This window comes from Lissotriton vulgaris, chromosome 12 (genome assembly GCF_964263255.1).
Source record: "Lissotriton vulgaris chromosome 12, aLisVul1.2, whole genome shotgun sequence".
Taxonomy (NCBI): Eukaryota; Metazoa; Chordata; class Amphibia; order Caudata; family Salamandridae; genus Lissotriton; species Lissotriton vulgaris.
In genome coordinates, this window is record NC_141700.1 from 243722366 (window position 1) to 243746026 (window position 23661).

A 23661-nucleotide genomic window follows, 5' to 3' on the forward strand; every position below is an offset into this window, starting at 1 on the left:
ACCGCATCGGAGAAGCTAAGTGAACACCTACTAGCCATGTATGAAGAATGTTTAAAGAGGGGCGAACTTCCGCTCGACCAGAGAATAGCTACCATAGTAGCGATTCCCAAGCCTGGGAAGCCGCAGGAGGATTGCTCCTCATACCGCCCTATCTCTTTGCTGAATGCGGAGGTTACAATCTTGGCCAAACTCCTTGCTACACGGTTGATGGCACATCTGCCCGACCTTATACATCCGGATCAAACGGGATTTATGCCTCACAGAAACACGGCAAGGAACCTTCGCAGAGTGCACGGGGTGTTGGCGAGGGCAGACATGATCCCCGATCAGGCGGTCATACTGGCCCTGGATGCAAAAATGGCCTTCGACCTAGTAGAATGGAACTATTTGTTTGAGGTCCTCGCCTGCTTGGGTTTTGGCTCGAAATTTATATCGTGGGTCAGACTACTATTTACGAAGCCGGTCACTCATGTGGTTGCGAATGGTCATATCTCGCGAACGTTCCCTCTGGGGAGGGGCACCAGTCAGGGCTGCCCCCTCTCGCCATTGCTCTTTGTACTCGCCCTGGAACCACTAGCAAATTTGATACAGCAAACTCCACTACTTAAAGGAATACATTGGAAAGAGGGGTGGGAGGACCGGCTCTCCCTTTATGCGGACGACATGCTGGTGTACTTAACAGACCCAGAGTGTGGAGTGCCAGCACTCCTAAGCCTCTGTGACGACCATGGCAAAATATCAGGGTACACGATAAACTGGAATAAATCAGAGATATATGTTTTGAAAGGCCCGGTCCCGGCATTAGGCACAGAATGCCCCTTAAGGGTAGCTGGCTCCTCCTTTAAATATTTGGGGATCCACATTACAATGGACCCAACGGAGTTTGCACAAAAGAATCTGGCGCCACCCATGGACTGGCTTAAACAAGACGTCAAGTTCTGGGCGGGATTGCCTTTAACGATGCTGGGTAAAGCGGCGCTTTACAAAATTATGTCCCTACACCGTTTTTTGTATATACTGGAGAACACGCCGTATCCAGTGGCTCCAGGATACTTCAAGAAGGTGACAGCCTTTGTATCTGGTTTGCTATGGGGCAACCGCCCGGCGCGTATTGCGCAAGCCAAAATGCACAGGGGATGGTATGATGGAGGAATCGCGCTGCCGAATCTCAAACTATACTACTGGGCGTCTCAACTCAAGCCCATTGTTCAATGGATCCATGTCTCGCAGACCGACCCGGCTTTCCAGGCAGACAGGGCACAATTAGGCACCAACAGTATGCTAGCCCCGCTCTATGACTAACGCCGAGTGTGAAAATTAGTAGGACCTGCGAGACTCACTGCAGCGCTGTGGCATACGGAGCTAGCGGCGTTGGGCTGGAAAGGGGAAATAACTAAGCTTACCCCGCTCTGGGATTCTCGTGCCTTGGGGAATCTGAGACACAGCAAGGGCTTCTCTCACTGGGACACCATAGGGATATCCACGGTGGGAGACCTATGGGAAAGGGGAGAGGTTGTAACATTTGACCGCTTGAGGGAACTGTACGAACTGGGACCACAGGAATCTTACTGTTACATTCAGATACGTCAAGCATTACTCACTGCCATCCCTCCTGGGGAGGGAATACCAGAATCATCCCCGATTGAGGATCGTCTCCTCACGGATTTTATGGTTGAGCGAGCGACGTCGCTGACGTACCGCAAGCTAATTTACAACTTGCCTGACCCAATGACTCCATTGAAAGATAAATGGGAGGGGGACGTAAACGCAATGGACGAACACGAATGGAATGAGGCGCTTGCGTCCCCAAGGGAGGTGGCCATCCCTGCCAGACTGAGGCTCAAAGTCTTACACAGAGTGTACTACACATGAACAATGCTGCACCGCATACACAGAGCACAACACCCTTATTGTCTTCGGGGCTGTGGGGAGGAAGGTACCTTTTTCCATACATTATGGGACTGCCCACGCATCCAGGAATATTGGAGGCAAATAATGCGCACTGTGTCTCAGATCCTGGAGACCTCTCTCATCCCCGAGCCACGACAATGTCTATTAAACGTATGGGGACCAAACGACCTGTCCAGATATGGCCAACTCTGGGTTACATTGGGCATGATAGTGGCCAAACGGGATATCCCACAGCGCTGGGGGGTGGCAGAACTACCAACGAAAACACAATGGTGCATGAATATGGATAGGATGATGGTGACAGAGAGGGCAGTATACTTAAGCCGAGCATGCCCAGGGAAATGGAACAAAATCTGGACCCCATTGAATGTGTATAGAGGGGAAATCTGTGAGCCTCTGCCGGAGGAGGACCCATTAGAATCAGATGAGGAGGGGGAGGAAGACTGAAGAGCCTTGAGAGTGTTATAAGGGGACGAGGACAACAGGAGTGGGGAAGGGGATCGGGACCCAGAGGATAGGAATTGAGGGAAGACAAGGGTGGGACTCATGGAAAGCTACGTACAAGAAAGCCTAGACATTCCCAACCTTTCATTACGTGCTTGATTCAACGGGTGTAAACAGTGGTACGCACAAGGGAACGCCTTTACATTCAGCTAATGTAACGCTACTTGTTCATGGATGACCGCAATGTGATTTCTTTGTTGTTTTTCTTTTTGTTGTTTTTCTAAAAAATAGAAAACTAAAACCTCTATTGATTAGCAACTCATCGCTATTTATGTGCCTTTCAATTTGCCTTTCAGTTGTCATTCTTCTTCTAACCACTATGACCAGTTTGAAGCCTTACCCTGGTGCATTGTATCCAGCAGTTCATGATTGCGGCCGGCCCTATGAGTTGTAGGCCAATGGCTGTGTAATATTGCAAGGTACAATAAAGGTTTAAAAAAAAAAAAAAACAACCCCATGCGCTCTTATAAGTGCACAAACCAGTCCTCCTTACCCCTCCTATGGCCCTGGACCACCCCCCCCCCACACTCACACTGGCTCAGAGCAGGTAAATGAAAAATAAACAATTATAGTATATCATTTCATTTTTCACCTGCTGGCTCTGAGCGCCAGTGGGCGACACTCTTCGGCCGTTACCCTTGACCATGTTTGCACAGGTATCTCACAGAATGTGGCAGGGACAGGCCCATGCTGATGGACAAAATTATTTTAAAAACATATGCTTTATTACCCAGCTGTGGAACCCATAAGCTTTTTCACTATGTAAAAAATATGTTGTTTTTCAGATTTGCATTGGTGTAGTTGTGACCCAGTAGCAAAGATGTGGTTCTAAAAAATGGACTACTTTTTAAAGGAGCAATCAGATATTCTAGTCAGAACGTTTTCAGTTTTGGAAAGCAATATCAAGTATAATGAAAATCAACACTTCGTGGAACGTGGCTTATATTGTCATTAAATGAGGAAGCAGACAAAACAAGCACACACTGGATTATTCACTGCTTATATACAGGGAACCGTACATGTACTTAGGACTGTTTAGAAAAGTACAGACATCCTCAGCCAGCATGGAAGTGACGGAACTGCACAGCAGGGTAGCCTTTGGTCATGAACCCTAATGCTAGGAAGGAAATGGACCCATGGCTGCTGTTTGAATTATGTATAACACAGCAATAATCAGGGTTCAGGGTTCAGTGGGCCACTAGGCAGTGCTTAATTTGAGCCTGCGGTTTCAGGTGCTCAGCACTGGCGCTTTTCATGAGCACCTGTTAAGGACACATTCATTTACAGGAAGAATAAGTGATTTGCCCAGAATCACAGGATGTTGAGCCGACGCCTGAGACTCAAACCTGGTTCCCCACCTCCGAAGTCGACAGCTCTGGCCATTACACCACATTCTCTCTCCACTTTCATGGTTAGTAGTTGGTGCAAGCTGCCTCTTTACGAGAGCCCCGGCACTTATGCTTTTACAAATTAACCATGGTCTCTCTCGATACAACTCACACTGCACCTGCTGCATCTATTGAAGCGACGCCCCTGAAACTGTACAAAACATTACAAGCCATTCTGTGTCCCAGCCATCATTTGTTAATTACCCCAATACTAAATACGATTTTGCAGGTTGTGTATTTCTTGTAGGAAGGCACAAAATAAAAGACTACCAAGAGTGAACAGGAGATGAATGAGTACATCCAAATTATAGCCCTTTTGAAGATTCAGACTTGCCCACCAGAGTGCAAGCCTGATCATTTTATGCATGTCTACCTCAAGGTTGCATACCGATCTTCTATAAAAACCCACCCAAGTGAACTGTTTTGGAAGGCTGGTAAATCTCCAGCTCTGACCAAAATGGCTACTTTTATGTTCAAATCTAGGAGGTAGGAAGCAACCTAAGAGGAAAGTTAATCTGAGGATGTAGTTGACGTAAGCAGCGGCGGCTGGTCCATGGGGGGCGGCCCGACCCCCCCTGTTTTCTCGCCGTGCGAGAAGGCAAACAAAGGTAGTTAATATTACCAATGATAATAACTACCATTTGTTTCTGCCTTGCCTTCTCGCACGGCGAGAAAGCAGAAGTTCCTGTGTGGGCGGTGTTACTCAAGGGCAGGGGGGAGCGGCTTGCCCACTGTTGGTAATACTGTCTGTTTGGGAACCCTGAGAGGTATACAGGTTACTGCCCGCCCTGATCGATTATGAGGGTATTTTAACTCGTTTATCACGTGCACTTTACCTTTTAGAATTCTGGTCCTGACGAAGCGCCAACGACCCTTAAGGCGACGCAGGCGCGAAACATGTTGACCTATGTCTTTTTATACCCAGGCATAGTATGCCACTGGGGCTAGATTTTATTTAGCAGTTGAGTCTGCTCAGGGTACATGATTAAAACACTTGCTGCATGGTTACCCATTATGAATTTCACTTTACACTTGCATGCACATTTTATTTCCCTCAATTGACCCACCACCCTTGCACACCCGCATGCACCATCCGGCAGTCCTATAAAAGATCTCCGACAAAGAGACCCTTCGGGGGACCCGTAGGGAATTGCAGCGCCGGCCCTACGAGGAGCAACTGCCCGATGATGAAGCATGACATCTTTCGAGGTGTGTGAGGGCAACAGAGGACACAAAATGTTTCCCCTGTTTTTCTGTGGGTCCCCTTACCTAGGGATTCTGTTTCTCTTTTCCTTTTTATTTTCCTTTTCTCACATATGGGTGACTTTTTCACCCTCATGCATTTGGTGACTTTTTGCACCCTGCATTAGGAACAGTACCCCTTTTTTGGAAATTGGTAAATTTCCAGCTCTGTGACCAAAATGGCTACTTTCATGTTCAAATCTAGGAGGTAGGAAGCAACCTAAGAGGAAAGTTAATCTGAGGATGTAGTTGACGTAAGCAGCGGCGGCTGGTCCATGGGGGGCGTTTGGGTGCCGCCCCCCCTGTTTTCTCCCCGTGCGAGAAGGCAAACAAAGGTAGTTATTATTACCAATGATTATAACTACCATTTGTTTCTGCCTTGCCTTCTCGCACGGCGAGAAAGCAGAAGTTCCTGTGTGGGCGGTGTTACTCGAGGGCAGGGGGGAGCGGCTTGCCCACTGTTGGTAATACTGTCTGTTTGGGCAGCCTGAGAGGCACCCGGAAGTACTCGAGCGAATACGATCGCGCAACGTAAGCATCTGACGCGCTTACGCGACGCGCCCCATGGCGCGCCCCCGGGCGCACCCGGGGGCGCGTCGCGTAAGCGCGTCGGGTCATGTGACCTAAAAATAACACGTTTTATTGGTGCAAAACAGTTTTGGTTTCCAAATGATGAAAGCCCTGGTCATGTGACCTGAAAATAACACTTTTTCATTGGTTCAGGAAAGTTTCTTTTTCCAAATGATGAGCCCCCACCTTTTTTCCTTATTCTGACTTTGTCCTTTGACTGAGGAAGACCTGTTTGGAGATCAATCAGAAATATTTTGTACTTTAAAATGGCTACAGTAGCAGCAGCAGCTGGAGCATCTGCACCACCACCACCACCACCACAACATCACATTGGTGGTCAAGAAGAAGAGGAGGAGGAGGAGGAGGAGGAGGAGGAGGGGAGGAGGTGGCTGCCAGAAGACAATGCCCCATACAGGCCAAGGCAGCACATTGTATGAGAGTTTTTTTCTATCCCAGAGGGCAAGAAGAAAGTCAATGCGCCCAAGGTGACTTGCCAAATCTGTGGCATTGAACTGTCAAGGGGGAACCCAAACAAAAAATATTCTTTTGGTAATAATACCATGATTAGGCACATGCAGCGCAAGCATCCGAACAACTATGCTGCCGCAGAGGTGAGAGAACTGGCCAGCAACCCTCCCCAATCTACACCCAGCACCTCCAAACGAAAACAACCCACTCCATTGGGACCAGAGACAAGGGAGACGATCCCTTGCATACAACCACGGTTTGGTGAATTCAGGATCACATGTATTTTTTGTGGTAAGACCATCTCCTATGGTGAGCAGAGCATAAAGCTCATCCTCCTTGCTGGTGACAACCACAATTGCCCCAAAAAACCTAATTTTTTCCTCCAGTTGAGCCATTTTCAATTCCCTGTTTTTTGTTTCTCCCCATAAAAATAACAAAAAAATATAAAATAGTTCATAAAAGCCAAAAAAAGTACAAAATGTTCAAAAAACATAAAAAAAATATAAAACAACAAATCAAAAAAAGATTTATTTTTTTTTGCCCCGCGGGGTCCTTTTATAGCCTCCACATCAAACCTAGGGGGTCAGGGGGGGTCTACTCTGCCCCCTTAGGATCATTTTCCCCTTTGTTTTTGCCACCTCTTGTGTCTCGATCCTACCGAGACACAAGATGGCGGCCGCTCCGGACTGTTTGGAATGTTGACAGACACCCGAGAGCCAATCAGCTTTCCGCGCGCGAACTCGCGTAGTGCGCTGGTTAGCGCCCCGGTGGGCGTACTGGGGAGCTCTTATAGATATATATATATTTTTTTTAACCTAAATTATTTAAAATCCACTGGAGCACATATCTTGAGACATAGCAAAGGCACATCGGGCTACCAGTCCCTACAATTTTGCCAAGTTTGGTGGAAATCCATTCAGCCGTTCGGGCTAAAAGTGAGGTCGACCGCCCTATGGAAATTAACATGGGGAAAACACGTTTTGGGAGCCCCCTTTTATCTCGGCCCTTGCTTGACGAATCCCCCCCCAAACTTGCAGGGAAGGACCGGAGCGCCGCGAGGCAAATTTGAGAAAATTTTCAGGCAGATTCCTCAACCGGCCCCAAAGTTATTCACAATAGAATGTTGAGATTTTGCATTGAAAATAATCCTAACTATAACTACCGACTGGCGACCGCCAGTAGGTAATATATATCATGCATAAAAACCATCGGACTGGGGAGTGACACAGAGCGAGGCTTACCTTTTGAAAAAGTTCCAGGCGGAATGAAACATGTCAAGGACTGAGCCGCAAACCGCTTGTTTCATCTGAATAAAGGCAATTTTAACGAAGTTTCCTGGTGTGGCCAAAGGTTTTTTTTCCCCGTGGAAATTAACAATGTGGCGAATATATATCGGCTTGGTTCAGCCGAAGGCTTAACACCACCACAAGAGCGCCGGCAATCTCCCGCATTGAACCAACACGTGTGAAGTCGGCAAAACCGAAGAAGGGAGATTGGTGCCGCCGAGGACCTCACCTCGGTATTGGTTTGGGCGTCAGTTTCCAAAGCAAACTGACCCAGGGAAGCTCCGTGTCCAGCTGATGTAACTCAAGTACTGCATAACAACTGCGCAGCGCTCTACCCACTGGAGGGTTATAAATAATTGAAACGGACTCCTTGATTCATGAGCACGACGGGGGTATGGAAAACACAGCTAATTGGAATAACAACACCGAGGGAGACCCCCAAAGACTAGAAATAATTGAAAAATCGGACTGTGAATCAAGGGGTCACGGAGTAAGACACGACCACAAGTCCCAAAATGCATCTCAAACAGGAAGTGATTCCACAAACAAATGCCATTGGAGGCAAATGAACTGCATAAAAACCATCGGACTGGGGAGTGACACAGAGCGAGGCTTACCTTTTGAAAAAGTTCCAGGCGGAATGAAACATGTCAAGGACTGAGCCGCAAACCGCTTGTTTCATCTGAATAAAGGCAATTTTAACGAAGTTTCCTGGTGTGGCCAAAGGTTTTTTTTCCCCGTGGAAATTAACAATGTGGCGAATATATATCGGCTTGGTTCAGCCGAAGGCTTAACACCACCACAAGAGCGCCGGCAATCTCCCGCATTGAACCAACACGTGTGAAGTCGGCAAAACCGAAGAAGGGAGATTGGTGCCGCCGAGGACCTCACCTCGGTATTGGTTTGGGCGTCAGTTTCCAAAGCAAACTGACCCAGGGAAGCTCCGTGTCCAGCTGATGTAACTCAAGTACTGCATAACAACTGCGCAGCGCTCTACCCACTGGAGGGTTATAAATAATTGAAACGGACTCCTTGATTCATGAGCACGACGGGGGTATGGAAAACACAGCTAATTGGAATAACAACACCGAGGGAGACCCCCAAAGACTAGAAATAATTGAAAAATCGGACTGTGAATCAAGGGGTCACGGAGTAAGACACGACCACAAGTCCCAAAATGCATCTCAAACAGGAAGTGATTCCACAAACAAATGCCATTGGAGGCAAATGAACTGCATAAAAACCATCGGACTGGGGAGTGACACAGAGCGAGGCTTACCTTTTGAAAAAGTTCCAGGCGGAATGAAACATGTCAAGGACTGAGCCGCAAACCGCTTGTTTCATCTGAATAAAGGCAATTTTAACGAAGTTTCCTGGTGTGGCCAAAGGTTTTTTTTCCCCGTGGAAATTAACAATGTGGCGAATATATATCGGCTTGGTTCAGCCGAAGGCTTAACACCACCACAAGAGCGCCGGCAATCTCCCGCATTGAACCAACACGTGTGAAGTCGGCAAAACCGAAGAAGGGAGATTGGTGCCGCCGAGGACCTCACCTCGGTATTGGTTTGGGCGTCAGTTTCCAAAGCAAACTGACCCAGGGAAGCTCCGTGTCCAGCTGATGTAACTCAAGTACTGCATAACAACTGCGCAGCGCTCTACCCACTGGAGGGTTATAAATAATTGAAACGGACTCCTTGATTCATGAGCACGACGGGGGTATGGAAAACACAGCTAATTGGAATAACAACACCGAGGGAGACCCCCAAAGACTAGAAATAATTGAAAAATCGGACTGTGAATCAAGGGGTCACGGAGTAAGACACGACCACAAGTCCCAAAATGCATCTCAAACAGGAAGTGATTCCACAAACAAATGCCATTGGAGGCAAATGAACTGCATAAAAACCATCGGACTGGGGAGTGACACAGAGCGAGGCTTACCTTTTGAAAAAGTTCCAGGCGGAATGAAACATGTCAAGGACTGAGCCGCAAACCGCTTGTTTCATCTGAATAAAGGCAATTTTAACGAAGTTTCCTGGTGTGGCCAAAGGTTTTTTTTCCCCGTGGAAATTAACAATGTGGCGAATATATATATATATATATATATATATATATATATATATATATATATATATATATATATATATATATATAAATCATCTTTATTCGATTTGATAAACAAACCATAAAAGCATATAAATAACAGTCATTAAAAAATGATTCACAGAAATAGAGCTTTGCTAAAATGGGCTAAAATATAATATCATCCGTGGAAAGTCCTTAACCTACTATGCATATCCTCATTGATGTACTCAGTCCCCCCACGTTATTCGTAGTTTTAAAGCGGTCTTTAAAACGTTTGTCACACAATAAAGGGTAAAAACATCAGTTGACATTTTTAAAAACAGAAAAGCTACCCGAGCTTGCCTGAATCTAGTTCGTCTTAACATCTCTTTCAGAAACAGTTTCCTGGGGTAGGCATAGTACTGGAATAATAAAACTAGGTGAAGTGTGTCCTGCGGAGACTTCATGTCGCAGTGGCAGGGCCCTCAATCTTCTGAATTTATAATAACAACTGCCTGTATTGCCAATAAGTGGTGGATATAATTTAGTCTAAAACGGGTTACCAAAAAACGTTCATGGCATTAGTCATAAATGTTAGATAAGGTTCTATGCCATGTGACGTTTTAACTAAAATATAATCTCTCACTGAGTGTTTCCCCAGTTCAACAGGTTCTCGCTGTGCCATCGCATACATTGGGAACAGTGTTTTAATATCGCTTATATCTCTTAACTTTATTTTCTCAGGTTTGTGAAATAAGTCTACGTGCCCTAGGATGACAAAGGAGTCCCTGACGTATTTCAGCCATGGGATTTCCGCACATGTTCCAGAGGGAGACAATCCCGTACTACCAACCTAGTCAGGCCCACCTCTTCGTTGGTCCAGATCTTCAACCAACCTACTAAAGGCTTCACTCCTATACTGTCTGCGATGTTTTTCAATTCAATTAAAAAATTCTTTATTTCGATCATTGAGGCCATAAAAGATACAAGGTAAACATTGATAAAAAAGATAAAATATAGAGTTCATTTGTACAAACACCATAGAATTCATTATACACATGTTAAGCATAGTACAGTAAAAAGAAACATGCGAATTCCAAGTGCTTTGAACCTTAGGATTCAATATCAATTAATTGTGGGCAAAGCACTACATTTTGGCGTAGTCGTCAGGATTCATAAATTACGCGGGGAGAAACATATTTAAAAAGACAAAAAGTGGTTTTAGTTCTTTGGCACCGAGTGAAATCCCTTTAGCCCCCATGCAAATTCCTGGATGGGAGGCGACGCCGTGCTCCGCGCTGGCGCGTGAGTATGCTAAAAGCGCAGGATTAAGTGAGAGATGGTTTGACTGTCTGGGCGAAGCAATGCCAGAAGATGTTTTAAATTGTTTACAGAAGTTTCCTGTGGAGAAAGGAAAAGAATTATGTACAGTGGGTAGCAGAGGTTGGGCTCTTATACATGCCTACCGTCAAGTTTTAGACAAATGTTTATCTCTACAGCGAGTACAGTTGAGATTAGAAAAACAACTTATTGAAGCTAAGAATCTTTCTACGATGCTTTCCTGTCAGAATAAGTTATTACAAGATAAGTTAGAAACATATCAGACGATAGCAGAGCGGGCTGTAGTCTGTGTTGCTGAATACAGATACAAAAAAAGGAGAGGGCGAGTGAGCAAACGAAAAGTTCATTTAGCGATTGCCAAAGCAGGCTTAGATTTTGACCCATCAAATTGGGACTCAAATATCTGGGAATAGTCAGAATTCTCCTCAGAAGGAGAGCAGCCCTTGCAGGAGGAGGGGAAGGACGAGGAAGGCAAAAATGCTAAGAGAGTGGAAGCACAGCCCATTTTAAGACGGAAACTTCAAATCGCTTCAGGGAACCCAGATGGAGTCATGTTAAATAGTTTGGAGGATTTTACCCAGCAAGAAATAAGTGACCTTTTAGCGAGGTTTAGACAGAAACCTGGTGAGACGCTGTTAGCTTGGATGGTGCGCCTTTATGATCACGGCGCTTCTGGGGTCATGTTAGATGAGGGGGATGCTGCCAAATTTTGTACTCTCAGTACTGATCCCACTGTGCAGGGATACTTTCGGACTTTCCATGGTGATGATCAAACAACTCTGTTGCAGTTAGCTGCCCGGGGGTGTGGCCACAGGTACCCCACAGATTCAGATTGGCCTGGGAATGAAAAACCATGGTTCACCCTAAGAGATGCATCACAAAGAATTAAGGAGGAGGGGATGAAGTTAGCTGTTCTGGTAGGTGAGGCGCATAATTTGATGTGTCAGTTGATGACTGTGTCAATGTGGAACAAAATCATTTGTTTGGCGCCCCCTGCATACAAAGCAGTGATAATGCCTTTGTTAATTAATCAAACTGGCAATACCATAGGGGAAGTAGTCGGGGCAGTCCGTGAGCTGGGAGAGCTTGGGGAATGGGCCAAGCCAGACAGAGCTTCACGCTCAGAGTCCCGTACTGATAACAACCAAGTGACCAGACGTGATATGTTTTTGGCGCTGTTAAAGGATGGGGTGTCAAGAAGTGAGATTGATGGTATTGAGACCAAAAGCATATAGGAGATGTATCGTAAGCGAGGACTGGACAGGAAGGAGGGGAGTAGGCATGTGAATAGAAAAGATAACATGAAAGTGAGTTGCAGGGAATCAGAGCCTGAGGAGAAGCCTGAAAAAGCAGGTCAGGAGAGAGAGAGAGAGAGAGAGAGAGAGGGAATCTCATGTGAGAATGACAAAAGAGAAAGGTTGGGACCGAGATTGCACAGATTCAGATGGGGACCGGGAAGAGGAGGAGTTGTTCCCTGAGGGTTACCCAACATTATATTCAGATCTGCGCCGGGACCTGCACCGGGCAGATGCAGAGCTGCGCAGACAAAAATTAGATTAGGAAATTGGCAAAGCTCCGGTCCTGGGATGGGCTCGCAAAGATAATAGACCACATGTGAGGGTTGCGATCTCTTGGAAAAATAGAAATGTTCAGGAGGTGCGGGCTTTGGTAGACACCGGAGCGAAGGCCACATTGATACATGGCAATCCACGGCAATGTAAAGGACAATTTTTTACTATCACAGGTTTGGGAGGACAGGAAACACCAGCAGTGCAAACGGTAATTCAAATGAAAATTGGCAGACCTCCCAAGAGAGCATACACTGTTTTGATTCTGCCTATTCCTGAGTACATTATTGGCATTGACAATCTGAAAGGTATGACCCTATACTTAGATGACGGATGCTATCAGTTTGGGTCAAAGCAGTACTTCTCAGTGGCTGCTGTGAGGGTGGGGCACTTGAAGATTCCCCCAGTGAAGGTGCCCCAAGCAACAAAAGTGGTTCACATAAAGCAGTACAGGATACCAGGGGGACATGATGAGATTACCGCAACCATTCAGGAGTTGGTGGAGGCAGGGTGGTGAGACCAATTACCACGGCGTGGAATAACCCCGTGTGGCCCTTGCGCAAACCGGACGGAAGCTGGCGCATGACAGTTGATTACCGCAAGCTTAATAAGCATACACCCCCGTTGACAGCTGCGGTCCCAGGCACCATCACTTTGATTGAGAAAATTAAGAAACACAATGGAACATGGTATGCGGCACTTGATATTGCCAATGCTTTTTTCACAATTCCAATTGCCCCTGAGTGCCAGGAACAATTTGCGTTCTCATGGGGTGGTAGGCAGTACTCGTTTCAATCGCTTCCTATGGGGTATTTACATAGTCCCACGATCTGTCACCAGCTGGTGCCAGAGCATTTGGACGAGGTGTCAGTTATTTCTGGAGTCCAACTTTATCATTACATTGATGATGTGTTGATTCAAGGAGAGACCCAAGAACAGGTGCAGGCTCAACTAGACAGAGTGGTAGAGCACTTGCAAAGTAAAGGGTGGGTGGTAACCCCGAGAAGGTGCAGGGACCCTCTCAAGAGTGTGAAGTTTTAAGGCATTCAGTGGCATCAGGGACACAGGGAAGTGCTGCCACAAGTGAGGCAAAAGATCAAAGAGCTTGCAGTGCCAAAAAACAGGAAGGAAGCGCAGCGCTTCATTGGATTGTTTGGTATTTGGAGGCAGCACATTCCCCATTTGAGTCAGATTTTGGCCCCTCTGTACAAGGTAACGCGGAAGAAGCATGAGTTTGAGTGAGGGGAGGCACAGCAACATGCATTTGAGTCAGGGAAGGAGGCTATACAGCGTGCCTTGGATTTATGGCCCATACGAGAGGGAAGCATTGATTTAAATGTAACTGTCCAGGATCAATATGCAACCTGGAGCCTGTGGCAAAAGCAGGGGAGACAGAAAGTGCCCCTAGGGTTTTGGACAAAGAAATTACTTGATGCTGGAGAGTGGTATACTCCTTTTGAGAAGCAGTTGTTGGCATGTTATTGGGCTCTGGTGGATACCGAGCAGTTGACCCTAGGGAACAATGTGTTTTTGAGACCTGAGATACCTATCCTGCAATGGGTGATGAGCTCACCCAAGACACACAGGATTGGGCATGCACAGGAGGCTAGCGTCATAAAATGGAAGTGGTACATACAAGACAGAGCACGAGTTGGTGCTAAGGGGACCGCAGTGCTGCATGAGCAAGTGACGCAGACTCCCATAGCAGATGCAGAAATGTTGCAAGATGTACCTAAAGTGCGAGAGTCCCCGGTGAAATGGGGTGGGCCTTTTTCCGAGTTGTCCGCGGAGGACAAAAAGCATGTGTGGTTTACAGATGGCTCAGACAGATATGTGGTGACCAAAAGACATTGGAAGGCAGTGTCATATAATCCAGTGACCAAAAAGTTGTTGTTAACTACTGGAGAGGGAAGAAGTAGTCAGTTTGCAGACTTGTATGCTGTTTACCAGGCATTAAAGCAAAAGCTCCCTGGTACAGGTCACATTTACACTGATTCATGGTCTACCGCCAATGGGTTAGCCACCTGGCTTCCCACATGGCATGCTCACAATTGGATGATTCACAATAGGGAGGTTTGGGGAAAGGAGTTGTGGCAGGAAATTTGGGAATTGTTGTCCCAGAGTACAGTTACAGTTTATCATGTCGATGCTCATTGCCCGACTGACTCACTAGAGCGTTGGTGCAATTCCTTTGCAGACCAAGAAGCGAAGATATGAAGCTGAGGTGGAGACGCAGGATTCTGACTTGGTGGGCATGGCTAAAAGGGCGCACCAGAAAAGTGGACATTTGGGCGAGCGAGCCACTAGCAGGTGGGCTGAAAGCAGAGGGATGTATATTCCCCTAGATTTGATTAAGACTGCAGTCATTCACTGTCCTGTTTGTCAGCATACTCAGCACAGACCAGTTCATCAGGTAGTGAGAGGCCAGTTAGGCAGAGGAAAGCTACCAGGGCAGATATGGCAAATTGATTTCATCGGGCCGATGCCAATGAGTCGAGGATGTCAGTATGCATGCACGGTGGTGGATACCTATTCTGGCTATCTCATTGCCTTTCCATGCAAGAGAGAAACCCAGTCTAACACTCTGAAAACGTTGAATTTTTTGATCTTGTATTACGGAATTCCATTGCAGGTCCAAAGTGACAATGGTTCACATTTCAAAGGAAAGATGGTGCAAGATTTTTGTGTGCACATAACATTGAATGGATCTATCACATACCCTATTACCCACAGGCAGCAGGTTTGATTGAGAGAATGAATGGTTTGCTGAAAGAGCAGTTGAAAAAGTTGTCTGATGGGTCATTGAAGGGGTGAAGGGATCACTTGTCTGATGCATTGCGGATTTTAAACAACTGACCCCTTGCTGATGCAGAAACTCCTTTGATGCGCATGTTGACCTCAGCTTTGCAGATTAAGCCCCATGTGGCCACAAACACGATTCTGTATTGGGAGACAGCTCCCGGAGCTTTGACTCCATATCGTGCCACACCAGAAGCTGCCGGTCTTGATTTACATGCTTTGAAACTCTATTGATTGCAACCACAAGACATTACCTTGATTGAGACAGGAATTGGAGTTCAAATTCCGCCAGAAGCATTTCGAGCTAATCGCCCCTCGATCTGGGCTTGCCCTTAAAGGCATCCAGGTTCTGGGAGGGGTGGTCGATACCGATTACCAGGGGGAGATTAAAGTTATCCTATTGAACAGTGGAAACAATGATCTGATTTTGCAACCTGGTGACCGTGTTGCCCAAATGGTCATCATGCCGGTGTATGGAGGAAATGTCATGAAGGGGACAGCCCCAACCCTTCTAACTGTGCGAGGAAAGGGTGGGTTCGGATCTACTGACAAGAACCCAGGGGAAAAATTGTGGGTGGAGTCCCCAAACAAACCTCCTGAACCTGCAGAATTGATCGCTAAGGGCAGGGATAACATCCTAGTCATCATGAAACCCGGACAGGAAAAGTGGGAAAATGTACCTGCTGAAAAATGTTATTTGCGAGAGTGATAATACCAGTTTGTTTTCTGTTTCTAGATCACAGTATGGCTTGCCGCTGTGATGCTTGCGCTGTGTGGTCGGTGTTTGGGTGTGTCGGGAGGGGTCCGGGAGGGCCCGGGGATGCCGAAGGGAATCAACCGCCCGAGTCGGATGACAGCATTGTTGCAGCAACCGGATAACATCTAGACCTACTTGGCCGGGAATGTGCTGAACACTTCTCACTTCTGTATGAGAAATCTTCAGAGTACAGCTGATATGATATCAACGTGTCTTGTTGCCGTACCTACCCCTGCACAGGTGCTTCTGCACATTTTCAACCAAACTAACTTTGATGGGGTAGTGGAGGAAAGTGATGTTCAAACACATCTGAGTCTTTATGAGTACTGTCGCTTTTGCCCGGAGGTTACAGATAGCCTCTGGAGGAACATGACAAGTATTGTTACCTACAATATCTCTACTGGAGACGTTTGCTATCAATTAACTTGTGACCCTACCAAGATTGGCAAGTGTGGCCAATTAAAACTAGAGAAAAGGAAACAATTGACCCCTGATCAACAAACATTATGTCAGTCACGACATGACAGTTTTTGTAATAATGTTACCAATTATATGGTTTGTAATCACACAGTATTAGCCGCTAGCCATGTTAACCATGTGAAATTGCCTAAAGGATGGTTGTTCTCGTGTGGTAATATTTCATACACTTACATACCAGCTAACATAACTGGAGGACCTTGTGCCTTATCACGATTAAGTCTTATGCTTTTTCCCATGCATTCTGCTACACATATTCGCTCTTCTAGAGCCGCTATTCAATTACCTGAGGATTGTGACTCCGATATTGATTTGCTTTCTAGAACAGAATATACTAGTTTGGCCCTTTCCATAGTGGGAGTGCCAGGACTGTCCTTTTATAATGCCAGAACAATTGCTAAGCTTGCCTGTTTAATTGTGAAGAATCTCAATCACACTTCTGCCGCTTTAGCTGAATTATTATTAGATGTTCAAGGAACAAGAAAAGCTGTTTTGCAAAATAGGGCAGCTGTGGACTATTTGCTGCTAAAACATAACCACGGTTGCGAGGACTTTGATGGGCTATGTTGTTTTAATTTATCTGACCATTCTACGACTATCCATGCACATATTAATGCTTTGAAAGATTTAGTGAAAGGGGTTACCCAAGACGTTGACCAAGGATGGTGGGATTGGTTGTTTGGGAGGCTGCCTAATTTTGGACAGCTTCGGTATATCTTGGGTGTTATTATAGTCATTATTTGTGTTTTTATCTCATTATGTTGTTGCATTCAATGCATTCCTAATCTTTTCTCCCTTTTTCGTCCCAGATCCATGGTATTTAGACCAATGGGGTATGATGGGTGAATCGAAGGTCAAGGGGTGGAATGTACTGCATTTGCCATTTTACACGTGCTAAATCACATGTAGACCTCGATTCCATGCAATGCTCTAATCTTCCATTTTGTTGCATCGCACTTCCATTTTGTGCTGCCTTGACCTGGAGTTACACTTCAGCAGTAACATAAACATGTTATTCACGTAAACCAGTACAAGCAGGTTCGAGGCATCTCGTGAGGATGCCTCGTGAGGTTATGTTGTACCTTCAGAGTGTTTTCATGCATTCCATACTTATCGCTAGGACAGAGGGAGGCTGGCTGTGCCAGACTCCAAGGCCGGAGATTGGGAAAGGAATGTCTTTTGCCTCGGCACAGCCCAAAAAGAATCTGGCCAGGTCTGTCTGGGTGGGTCTGATGCAGAGATGGGGGTCAGCACTTGTGAATAGATGGGCGAGAGCGCCTGCTAGAGGCTTCTCGAACAGGTTGATTTAAGCTATAAAAAGCGGTGTCTGTGGGATGGAGCTCAGGAACTCAGTTTTGGAGTGGACGCACTCGCGGGACAACTTTGGTGCCCGAAGAGATAACTCCGTGAGCCCCGGTCTGCGGGTTCCCGACTTGGTGTTCAGTGCTTGGCCCAGGGATGTTGAAGTCTCCGGTGCTGCAAATGAATCTGGTGAGGTGCTTTGTACATTAACTGTTTATATAACTGTATTCACAGTTTCATATTTATGTATATAGTGTGATGTATTAATTGTTTATTGCCTTTCACTCGGTGCCTAAGAATTTATTAGTTTCAGTGACTTATTACCTTTGCCTACAATATTAATAAAGCTCATTTTTACCTCCAGTGGAGTGTTGGAGTTTCTATGTGAGTAAGTGGTGTGCGTAAGTTCAGATTACACAAGGCAATACAAACTGTGATAGTTTCAATTCAGATTTGACTTGTTGGGGTCGCCAGGATAGATTTTCATGGAGCGTAACCCCAAGGTACTGGAATGTCGTAACCCTTTCCAGCCTTACACTACCCAGAGTCGGATTAGGTCTAGTAGATGCCGGAGGATTAAAAATCATACATTTTGTTTTGTCTGCGTTTATCTCAAGGCCACGGCACCGACAAAAGTCCCTAAAGCCATCCAATATTCGTTGGATCCCCATCGGAGACTTGGAGAGCAGGAAGGTGTCATCTGCGAACATAATAGCCGGCACCCTCCTGCCAGCCAACCTGGGCGCGTCATTATTGGGGACACTATCCAGATGTGAAATTACGCCATTAACGTAGAGGCAAAACAGGGTCGGTGCCAGAACACAGCCCTGTCTCACCCCTCTGGCGACTGGGAACCTTGGTGACAGTGCCCCATTTCTCCCACATCTGACCTGGGCACAATTCCCCACGTGTAGCCTTATCAGCACGTTCAATATTTGAGGCGGAACGCCCAAATCCTGGAGAACCCCCCACAATTTCCCCCATGGCACTAGGTTGAATGCGGACCGCAGGTCCACGAACACCATGTAGAGGCTGCCACCCTCGTTCTTTACCGTTTTCCAGTACAGAAGGATCAGGCGAAATATCTGATCCATGGAGGACGTATTCCTCCGAAAGCCCGCCTGTAAGGGACTTAACACTTCATGTTCCTCCATCCAAGCCAGCAAGTGATCCAAGACAAGCCGCGCAAAGATTTTTTGCGGGACGTCAATCAGACTAATGGGCCTGTAGTTAGCTGGGAGCTGCGATCTTATAGATCGGGACTATCTCCGCTCCCAGCCAAGTAAGAATTTATAATAACACCTGCCGGTACTGCCAATAAGTGGTGGATATAATTTAGTCTAAAACGGGTTACCAAAAAACGTTCATGGGCATTAGTCATAAATGTTAGATAAGGTTCTATGCCCTGTGACGTTTTAACTAAAATATAATCTCTCACTGAGTGTTTCCCCAGTTCAACAGGTTCTCGCTGTGCCATTGCAAACATTGAGAACAGTGTTTTAATATCGCTTATATCTTTTAACTTTATTTTCTCAAGTTAGTGAAATAAGTCTACACGCCCTAGGTTGACAAAGGAGTCCATGACGTATATCAGCCATGGGATTTTCCGCACATGTTCCAGAGTGAGACAATCCAGTACTAGCAACCTAGTCAGGCCCACCTCTTCGTTGGTCCAGATCTTCAACCAACCTACTAAAGGCTTCACTCCTATACTGTCTGCGATGTAACTAACACCCAGATTCTCATACATACAATATGCTGGCGTGCACTGTGGGACTTTCAGCATCCGCCTTAGATATTTGTTCCCAACCCTTTGCTGGATAGTAAGTTTAACAAATCCCCACACCTCACTGCCGTACAGGACTTTGGCACAGCAAACTGCTTTAGACAATTTTAAAATCACACCCGGAGTGCAGTACCCCAGCCTCTAGGCATAGTTTGCAATTGAACCAGTGGATCTATGCAAAGTCATACACTTATCCTCTATAAGATGTTTAAAATTCAAGTGGTTGTCAAAAAACACGCCCAAATAGGCGAAGGCTGGGACTTTACCCAGGGTGTATAAGCCTATAGAGTAATTATATTTTTTGCTGGGCTTCTTTCCCATCTCCATAACGTATGATTTTGCAAGATTCGAGGACATGTCCAGGTGTTCCATGAATTTTACAAAGCCGTCTATTATGCGCTGTAAGCTGTGTGGGGTGTGGGCCAGAAGCACCGCGTGGTCTGCGTACAGCAGCACCGGGACTGTTCTACCCCCTATTCTAGGTGTATCAGCCTCAATGTTCCGCAGGGTAGCATCAAGCCCATTAATATAGATGGTAAACAAGAATAGAGCTGTAACAGCTTATTGTAAGGCAACATTACCAGTGCAAAACAAAATAATGTGATTATGGAGTCAACAGTTTTTAAAGCAATCACTTTCTACATACTGCTAAGTATTCAAATATATTTGCTAACTTTTAGAAACACGCATAACACTTCTCAGGTCTTCTCCAAACTCTACAACAGGGCGGCCAAGGGTAATTTTCACCAACAGGTTCAGCTTGTTGCATGGGAGAGGGAAGGATTACAAGGCTCATTTGTACTGCAGCACTGCATCCAGTGCTACGTTCTGGAAGCAGATCTGGCACTCTAGTTCTGTATTAAAACTCAGTGGTTTATACAGTCTTGTTGACTGTGTAGCAGGGGCGGCGTCTCCTGATGTGTTTTATCTAGGACCCTGATCAATATTGTGACCTCATGCCCCTACACGGCTATAATCAATACAAATCCCTATAATGGCATAACAATCAGAGCCATTTTTCAGTAACTTGCCTCTGCAGTCCATGACAGTCCATGACACAGCAGAAGCCACTTCCTTAGATTCCTAGATAGCACACCGAGTTCTTTTGACATACCAAACCCCCAGCAACCTGGGAAAGCCCCGCTTGCTTTGTTTTGATTAGTAATAGAACTCCTGCGAGCACTGTAAGAACGACCAGTTCTTAGTGACATCTTTATTGACGTCTTATGTCCAAAAACTTACGTCAAACTCGGCACCTTTCAGGTATAAATATACCAACGTTGCCTTAAGCAAGCACACGGTGGTGGTGAATACTTGAGCAGAACAGCTGTCCCCTTGCAGAGAGTCCAGCAGATGCGAGAAGCCCACGGACGCTGCCCCTCCTCCTTGACGCGCTGAGAAAGACGCTGTCTTTTCTCCTGCCGAGAAAATCCAGCTCCGGCGTTTCCAGCCTACCCTTGCGGGTGCCTGGGATATCGGGTCCTGAGAGGAGATACCAGACCTCCTGCATTTTATTCCAGAGGTACGATGCTGACTAAACCCTTGGAGAGAATTCTTGAAACAAACTCTTGGCAAAACCAACTTAACTTAAACTGCTACTTACTTACTCCCTCCCACGTGTTAGGCTTAGGTCAGGTACACTGGGGTAGGCGTAGTTAGAAGCACCAGTTGAGATCGTTAGCTAATGTATATATGAATGTATATATTTCATTCATTTTAACTATCTTATGGCTAAGAAACCATATCAATGCTTTTACAGTATTATTTCGTAATACTCCTTTTACTGTACGCACTTTTCATAATAACAAGTCTTGCAATTGTGGCAATTCATTTCTCTTGCATGAGAAGGAAGACTGCTCAATAAATAATATCTTTTATTAAAAACGCCCGTCTCGCCATTCTCTGCACTCTGGTGAAAGTAAATCTGCACAACTGACTGAGTGAAATAGCTGTCTATTGTTTCACACGACTCTACAGATTGGCTCTTATTCTGAGGAGCAAAGTTGTCATGTTTATGCGGTTGTCGGAAGCTGAATCCCTTCTTGTCTGAGCCAGGGAAGCTGATCACTTCCTATTCAGTCAAGAAAGTTTCCAGTGACCTCTGAGCTAGCTGGCGCAAACCTAAATTAAGTCTAACATAGTCAGTAGAGACTTAGAAGACCGCAGTCCTACGTCAACACTGCTGTTTATGTTATTCCAATGCGCAGGGCCTATAGGGAAAATAGGAACTACACTACATGGCGCCCAACGTTTGGTAAGGCGATAAAACTAACGCAAGACGTTAGAGTAACTCAGTCGTGCTTTTTCACACAGACCCTTTCTCCCGTAAATACTCCAATAGACGTCTGGAGTGGGTGAAAGGTTAAAATCCGCCGGAACTTAGTAGAAAGAGATTCCTATAAAGAGTTTCTGGTTTAGTCAACGTTGAAGGATACAGTGTTCCAAAATATTGTGCACCTAATCCTTGTTTCCTTGAAAACCTGCTCTGCAAACCTTCATTAATACAATGTCAGAAAATGGCAACGGAACCAATGAAGTTGCAGTAGACGTGAATCAACAGGGTCCCAATGTTACAGGGATTAATGAACCGGGTGCGATTATCATCCCGGCAAACATAAGAAAATCTATAACTTCAAAACTTATAGAAAACGGACTGACATCACGAGGTGGTACAGTCATTTTCGTGATAGAGGCACACGAATATCGGCAGACAGAGGTATTCTATTCTTGGATAAACTTTCCAGCGGCAAACGCTGCAAAACACGAGTTCCACTATTATAAAATAGAGGAACCACCGGAAGAGTATGCTCCTTTCGAGGAGATTGAAATCCCATTAAAATACCAAGAGCACCTGCTCTGGTTTAAAGGCGCCCTAAAACATAATGATCACATTACCAGGCTCGGTCCACTAGGTAGACCAGGAGCAACGTGGCCGGTTCTAGCCAGCTACACACCACATCCAGACATTGATAAAATGTCAAGAGAAGAACTTTTAGCACAGCTAAAATTATTAATTAAAATACAAAGACAGTTAGTCCAATATGTAATGCGGACTGCAACAGTCCAAACAGCTGTTAATATTCCACAGCTGACCCCTCATCGGGGGAACACAAATAAAACTACACCACAAAACATACAATCATGCCTTGGAAAAACTCCCGCAAAACGGGAACAAATTCCTTTCTGGTTAGCACAGAAAATTACTCAAATAGAGGCAGTATTCCCGAATACTACCCCTATTGAGAAACACAGAATTCTGACTATCTGCCTTCCAATGGGGGTCGCACCACATGTGGAGGACTGTGACACTTGGGGTACAGTCTTTGCTTCCATTTACACAAAAACACATGGTGTTCCGTCCATGGCGGTAATACCAGATGTGCTAAAACAAATTCAGAATGAATACGGTCCAGAATCTGCTTTAACTCTTGGTATGAAATTACTGAAAGACTTCAAGCAGGTCTCGGCTATATTACTAGCCAACATAAAAGGAGAAGCAGCATCTGTGGCGATCCACCAGAAATTGAAAGAAACAGAAATAACAGATTAACCAATTGAGCTTGCCAGAATTATAGAAAAATGCTATGAAGAATTAGGTAGAGAAAGTTTGGGTGGGAAACCTGTAAAACCCCAACTACTCGAAAATCCTGAAAAAGTATTTATTAAAAATAATCTAAACACTCCTAAAAAGAGTTGGGAAGGAAATAAACAATCCACTCCCAAAGAAAAAGTTTTCCAGTCCAGAGGAAGGTCTCCTCGGCGGAGGGAAAGAACTCCGACTCGAGAACACCAGTCTCCCCAGAGGGAGCACTCTGAGAAAAGATATAACCTTAGAAATAGGGATAACTTGAAAAAGCCTGATAGATATCAAAGTATTGATACACGTCCCTCTCGATCTTTTTCGCAGAAATCGGAAAGAAGAGGACGGTCAGACCCAAGGGAAGAGCACACCAAGTCCAAAGACAAGGAACCTGCTCAAAGTAAAAGATTACAATTCCCGAGGAAGAAGGTAGCCAGTATTAGAGTAATCGAACATGCCCAGAATACTGAGGACACAGCTGAAAAACGGAGAGTGGGCACAGACAATGCTAGACAGCGCAGCAGAAATCAGCATAGCTCGCAAGATCCTGATGAGTCATCTGGAGACAGTGGACACGAATTAATACATTCAGGTAGAAACTGCAGACACCAGAGTTAG

The 23661-nt window shown here is 45.6% G+C and overlaps 1 protein-coding gene and 1 pseudogene across 1 annotated transcript in view; one reads left to right on the forward strand and one right to left on the reverse strand.

Moving 5' to 3' along the window:
- LOC147673861 (uncharacterized) overlaps positions 1–23661 on the reverse strand; it is a 1240526-nt gene that overhangs the window by 1059825 nt on the left and 157040 nt on the right. The window lies entirely within an intron of this gene.
- LOC147673863 (uncharacterized) lies at positions 11326–16997 on the forward strand (annotated as a pseudogene).